Genomic DNA, 7470 nt, shown 5'->3' on the forward strand with positions numbered 1-7470 from the left:
TGTAGGGCTTAGGTGATAGTTCCATTAGGTGTGGTATTATTGGGGATGAATGTACAACAATTTCCCCCAACTATAGCACAGACGCCTCCTTTTCCAGCTAGCATCATGTCTAGGGCCATTCTGTTTTCCCATGCCATTCGGCTAGTGGCATCTAACTGTTCTGCTATTTCTTTAGTGACATCCCTGGTATAGTTGATAAATTTTAGCTGATGATTGATGTTTTTATTGATGGTGACCCACCAGAATAAGGATGATTTAAATTCTGCAGCTACTTGATTTTTAGCTTTAAACTCATTAGGAACTTTCTGGGGAACCCCTATACTATCAACAAACATTTTTTTATTGAAGGAATTAGGTACATTTTGTACATTTTTCTTTTCTCCTTTGCCTTGGGTTGGTACTTTCTTATTACTTTCAAATGCCAGGGTAAATGAGATAGCCAATTGAACCAGAGCACAGGTTCCTCCCCACCTTTCAGGTAGCATTGGCCAGAGGATGCCCTTCCCACAGTACCACCAGAGGTCTGCTCGGGGTATAGTTAGGCTGGAGAAGTTGCCAGTACTATCCTTGCTCACATTCCACACCTGTGTACACAAAGCCATGGTACCAAGATCCTGGAGCCCTTCTTCCCATCTGGAGAGACAGGCAGAGTGGTTTCCGGGACCAAGGTGAGATGCTGGTTTGGCTTTGACACTTCCCTTCTGGACTGGAGGGAAAAGGGAGGACAACGTACTACAACTTTCACCAGGAGTAGAATTTTGAAAGAGGAGTGTTATACATTTAAACTCCCTTTCATGCTTTTTCATCCCCAAGGGGAAGGGCATAATCTGAACAGTGGGTTGTTTGGTTGTACAAGCATAACAGCCACTTCTGTTTAGACTCTGGATGGTATGTTTGCCCCATTCTACCCAGGCATTTGTATTTCCATAACCTGTCTCTATTTCTGTGGTTTGCTTTAAGCCTTTGGCCTTAAGTATTCTAATGACCTTGGGGTCAATTTGAACTGGAGAGTTAAATTCCAGCCAAGTTTCCCTTAATGGTTTTTCCTCCAACCTGGGTAAGACCCATCCCTCATACTGTGTGGTCCACCAAGCAGTGTTCCAAGAATAACAGGGGTTAGGTGTCTCATAAGTTATACTCTCAAATGTTCACTCCCCAACAATCTTGCTTTCTATTTGAACAGTCTGCTTACATAAATGCTTATATTCCTCCCTCAGTTGTTGCTGATGTTTTAGATTTTTACAGCTCATTACTTGACAAACATCAAATTGTACAGTTTGAGACTTTAAGCTTTTGACTACACTTATAACCAGCTTAGCAGAACCTGTTACTCCTTGAATATAGAACATTATGATCAGTATAAGCAATTTCATCATTAAGCTATACACAGAGCACAATGCAAACACAGGGTTTAATCCAGCCCTCCCTCTCTCCTAGTATGTTCTTTCAAATGTTGCCTATTTAAAGTGATCCTTAGGGGATCTGAGGTAGGAGTCACTTTCCAGGATTCAGGTTGAGTTGCTGGATACTTATTTTCTGGTTCAGGCACTGGTCCCTTCACTCGTGTGTAATGAGTCCAGCCTCTTTCTGCCGTTTGGACTGCCATCTTAGTTGTCAGCAAGACTTGATAGGGTCCTTCCCAGATCGGTTGAAGTTTGGATTCTCTTCATGACTGGATCAGAACCCAGCTGCCAGGCTGATGTCGATGGGCAGCAAATTCAAGAGGCGGGGTCTGAGCCAGCAGTCCACGGTGCCTGAGAGATGATAAAGTGGAAGACAAGGCCAGTATATAATTCTTAAGAAAAAGATCCTTCATGTCTAGGGAGGGGAGCTCTCCAGTCCTCCTGGGGAAAGGCAAACCAAAAAGCATTTCATAAGGGGAAATTCCCAGTTCTTTTCTAGGGGCAGTCCTGATTCTTCGTAGAGCTATAGGTAAGCACTTGATCCAAGGTAACTTTGTTTCCAAAACTAATTTAGAAAGATGTTTCTTTATGGTTTGATTCATTCTTTCCACTCTCCCAGAGGATGGTGGATGCCAGGGAGTGTGGAAGTCCCAAGTGACACCCAGGCTTCTCATTACATTCTGCAATACACGGGAGGTAAAGTGACTGCCATTATCAGAGTCTATATTTTCCACTAACCCATAAAGGGGAATGATTTGTTCAAGGATAACTTTAGAAGTTCCCAATGCTGTAGCTGAGGATAGAGGGTAGGCTTCCACCCATCCAGTGAGATGGTCGACAGTTACCAAAATGTATTTTAAACGACTGATTGGTGGCATTTCAGTATAATCAACTTGAATGCTCTGGAATGTTCTCAGGCCCGGCTCTCTTCCCCCTTGTACCTGTTTTCTTAAAACCTTTTTATTAATTTTTTGACAAATTATGCACCGTTCACAGATTTGTTTAGCAACTGTATAAAGGCCTACATATCCAAATTGTTTAAGTACTACATCACACATGGCTTGTACCCTCCAATGACTCCCCTGGTGTAGGACTGCTAATATCTCCTTCATTATTTGTTTATTTAACATTTGTCTGCCATCTGGGAGAAACCATTTCCCCTGATCGTTTAAGGTTGCTCCTAACTGTTTCAACTCTTTTACTTTTTTGGCAGAGAATGTAGGGACCCCAAATTCTTTAGGGATAGAGGGTATTAGGACCATTATTTTTAAAGGGGGGTAGAGAGAGGCCTCCTTAGACTTTTCATCAGCCAACCTATTGCCTTTTGCCTCAAAAGTAGGTCCCTTCTGATGTCCATTTATATGCACCACTGATATTTCTCTAGGTAAGAGTAGATTGGTTAATACTTGTTTCACCAATTCCCCATGAACCAGTTCTTTTCCTTTGCTATTGATTAATCCCCTTTCTTCCCAGATCTTTCCAAAGGTGTGGACTACCCCAAAGGCATAGTTAGAGTCAGTGTATATTGTACCATCCTTTCCTTCTAATAATTTGAGGGCTTGATTTAGTGCATACAACTCACAAGTTTGAGCTGACCACTTATTGGGCAATTGGCTAGCTTCTTTTACTTCACAAGTTATCCCACCTACAACTGCATAGCCATTGTGCCTTTCTCCTTCTAGGACTTTAGAGGATCCATCTATGAACAGTCTTTCCCCCGAGTGCAGGGGAAGATCCCTTAGGTCAGGTCGGACTCGAATTTGGTATTCAATTAGGTCTAAACAGTCATGTTCAGGGGTCTCTACTTGCTCAGGCCCCTTCCAGAGGAAGGAGGCCGGGTTTAGGCTATGATCTCTTGTTAAGACCAAATCATCTTTTTCCATTAGGATTGCCTCATATTTTAAGATTCAGGAATCAGTTAACCATTTCCCTGCCCTTTGAGACAGAATAGTTCTCACTTGATGAGAAGTACTAACTACTAATGCCCCTCCAAAGGTTAATTTCCTGCTTTCTTCTACTAAAAGGGCAGTTGCTGCAAAGGCTTGAACACACCCAGGCCACCCCCTAGAGACTGGATCTAAAACCTTTGAAAGGAAAGCCACCGGCTTTCTTTGGCCTCCCCAGATTTGGGTTAGGACCCCCAAAGCTGTTCCCTTATCTACTGTAACAAACAGGTGAAAGGGTTTTTCGAGGGAAGGAAGTGCTAGAACATGAGCGTGCACCAGTGCCTGCTTGAGTTCATTTAATGCCTTTATTTCCACTTCCTCCCATTCTATCTTGTCAAGCTCTTCCTCTAGTAATTTTTGGTATAGCCCTTTAGTTTGAGATGCAAAAGAATCTATCCACAATCTACAGTATCCTACCAATACCAGGAATTTTCTTAGCTCTCTTTTTGTTTGAGGAAGAGGCAACTCTACCATGGCCTGGATTCTTTCTGGATGGATTTTTATTTTTCCTTCACTTATGAGGTGGCCTAGGTACTTAACTTCCCTTGCTACAAATTGCAGTTTACTTTTACATACCCTTAATCCTTGTTCCCCTAAAAAGTTCAGTAGATTTTTCATAGCTTGAGCCAGCACTTGCCTTTCTTTACCTGATATTAATAGATCATCTACATATTGCAGAAGGGTGATTTTAGGTGGGAATGGAAATTTTTCCAGTACCCTCTCTAACTCTTGCTCAAAGAGATTGGGGGACTCCGTGAAACCCTGAGGTAAGACCGTCCATCTGTATTGCTGCTTTTGCCCATTGAAGGGATCTTCCCACTCAAAGGCAAACAGGTCTCTACTTTCTGGATCAAGGGGACAGGCCCAGAAGGCATCCTTTAAATCCACTACACTAAACTACTTATGATGGAAGGGAATTCTACTCAGGAGAGTGTAAGGATTAGGAACTACAGGGTGTCGAACCTGGACAATTTTATTAATGGCCCTTAGATCCTGCACCATTCTCCAGCTACCATCTGGTTTCTGAATGGGGAGAATGGGAGTATTAAAAGAGGACATACAGGTTTTCAAGAGTCCATCTCGAAGGAGACCCTCAATGATGGGTTGGAGCCCCTGTCTTCCTTTAAGAGGAATAGGATATTGTTTCTGGCACACGACCTCCCCTTCCTTTTTTAACTTGATTTTAATTGGGGAAATTTGCAACCCTCCCCTGTTTCCTTCTTTTACCCATACCTCCTCCTTAATGTCTTTTTCATCTTCTTCAGTGAGCAGGGCCAAAACCTCAATCCATCCATTCCTTACCTCTAAATTCAGTCCCATAGGTATTATTAGGTCTTTTCCTAATAAATTACTCCCAGCTTCTGGGATGTGCAACAAGGGAGCTATGATTTGATTATTTTCCCAACAAATGTTAGTAGGTTCAAGAATGGGAACTTTAAATCCCTCCCCTTTTACCCCTGTGACGGTGAGGGAACTGCCAGAGAGCCTGGCCCCCTTTGGAAGATGATTTACAGAGGAGCAAGCTGCTCCAGTGTCTACCAAGAATGTAATTTCCTCTTGATATGGGCCCACCTTTAAATTTACTAAAGGCTCCCGGTGGGCTTCTGAGATGAGGAGCCTCTGACTCTCCTAGTCTTCAAAATTCATTAGCGGTATAACTCGACCCTCCTTCTGTAAGTCTGGGCACTCCCTTTTGAAATGGCCAGGCTTTTCACAATGATAACACCCTGCAGAGTTCTGCATTTTCCTTGCTCCTTTTCTTAAATCAGCCCAGCCCCCTCCCCTATCTCGCCTCTGTTTGCATCCCCCATTTCCTGTTTTTAACCTTTTCTTGATCAAGTGGTTAACAGTGGCTATCATGACTTTAGCCTGCTGCTTTTGTTTTTCGTCCTCCCTTCTTACAAATACTTTCTGTGCTTCCCTTAATAACTCCTCCAATGGCTTATTCATCCATCCATCTATTTTTTGGATCTTTTTCTGAATATCAGGCCAAGATACCTTCACATAGCTGACCTTTAACATTCCCTGGGCTACAGGGTCATCAGGATCCATACCTGAATATTTCCTCACTTGTTCTCTCAATCTTTGTAGATAAGCAGAGGGAGACTCATCTTTCTCTTGATTTACCTCAAAGGCCTTATCCAAATTTTGAGATTTGGGTACCACCAATTTTATTCCCTCTACAGTGAGGTCTCTGAGATCCTTCATTTGTGCCCTATCCTCTTTATCATTATTATCCCAATCAGGGTCAGTATTTGGAAATTTTTGCTTTGCTGCCATCACCCCTTGCCCTGGCAGGTGTTGCCTTTCCCATTCTTTCATAGCTGCCCCTCTTATCATTCCTCTCTCCTCTTTTGTAAAGAGGATATTTAATATGGACATAAGTTCAGACCACGTGTATAGGCTAGAGCCTAGGAACTGGTTTATTTGCTCAGCCAGCCCCATTGGGTTCTCTATTAGTGATTTCATCTCTTTCTTAAAATTTCTTACTTCTGCACTCATTAATGGGATGTTTACATATCCGACTTCCTTTGGCCCCATAGGCACCTCCCTCAAGGGGTAAAGGGATTTAACGGGGTGATGTTCCCTTACTCTCTTTCCTTCAAGAGTTTTTGGAAATGGAAAATTCTGTACATCCTTTTTGCACTGTGTTAATTCTTTCCTCAACCATTGATGGGTCATATCCGGTGGGGCAGTTGGCGCCGATGGGCCTCCTGATTCCCCTGGAACCTGTGCGGACTTTACTAGGTCCTCAGACTCTAACAATCTCTGTCCCGGGGGAGGAGGGGAATAGTAGGGAGGAGGCAGGCTTAATAAGGGGTCCCAGGGTTTAGATTCTACCAACTCATCTTCCAAGTTTGGGTTTTTATCTTTCATAGGGTAGAGGGGAGTTTTTTTGTTCTTTAGCCAGCACGTGGCATAATCAGACTCCTCCTTAGAAAAGGGTTTCTTCTCATTAACATAAATTACAAGGTTGGCACAGAGCCAGTCCTCCTCTGTCCCAAACTTTGGCCAGAATACATCTGGAGGTGAAATGCTCTCTTCAGTCCAAATGTAACAGCAATATTTAATCATTTTCTTTTTGTCCTTTCCCTTGGTCCGATCGCTATCGGTCCAATATTTTAACATTCTACCTAGTGGGCTATCTGGAGGGATATCCACAAGGGACTCTATAAGTGCCCCCTTTTCTTCTTCCCCAGCCAGCCAACTGCCTCTATTTCCCATCCTGAGTCTTGTCTGGGCTTCTTTCTCTCAGTTCCTTTCACTTCGTCCATCTCTGGCCCTTTCCCTCGCGGGAGAAGGGAACCGCAGGTTGGGACTCCACACTCGCTTCGTGCAGTATGTCGCACATCTCAGTCACACACGAGCAGCTCCAGACTCATCAGGAATTCCGACCACCAAGGCAATATATTACTTTCCTTACCTTGGTCCGTGCACGGAGTTGCCTGGTCAAACAGAGGCAAGCCCTTCCTTTTCCCCCTTTTCTCATCCACAACCGGCAGATCCAAGCATCTGGTCTCGGGCCCTTTAGCTGCCAGAGATGGGCCCCCAATGGCGGAGTCCGAGACCGCTCAATCAGCGGGGTGCGCCTTCCCTTTGTCCACCTCGGGGGTCCCCCTCCGAAGCTTCGGATCCCAGACGAGCCCCCAAGTTGTCGGAAATAAAGCGGTACCTGTAAGGGAATAAACGCTCTCTCAGTTCTGGAGGAGAAAAGAATTTATTTACGATCTTGCAAGATAGGGCGTCCAGCCAAACACGGGGAAGGCTGGCGCGCCAGAGGAAGAGAATGGCGATCTTTAAATCTCCTACTCCTAATTCGCAAGTCCCTCCCCTGTTTCCCCATTGACTGGGTACTACAGAGGTTACAGCCAATCCTAGAACACTAACTAATTCATCCTTTGAGATTTTAATTTGTACAGCCAATCCCAGAGAGCCAACTAGCTCATTATTGAGATTTTGAACTGATCAGCCTATCCCAGAGAGCCAGCTAGCTCATTATTGAGATTTTGAACTGATCAGCCTATCCCCTCCCCCAAATTTTTATTTTTATTTTTTTGCTGTGAGTTCCCACCTCTGATATTACCTCATATCTCTTTACATTCCAGTAACTATGGTTACTT

The sequence above is a fragment of the Choloepus didactylus genome (genome assembly GCF_015220235.1).
Source record: "Choloepus didactylus isolate mChoDid1 chromosome 26 unlocalized genomic scaffold, mChoDid1.pri SUPER_26_unloc1, whole genome shotgun sequence".
Lineage (NCBI taxonomy): Eukaryota > Metazoa > Chordata > Mammalia > Pilosa > Megalonychidae > Choloepus > Choloepus didactylus.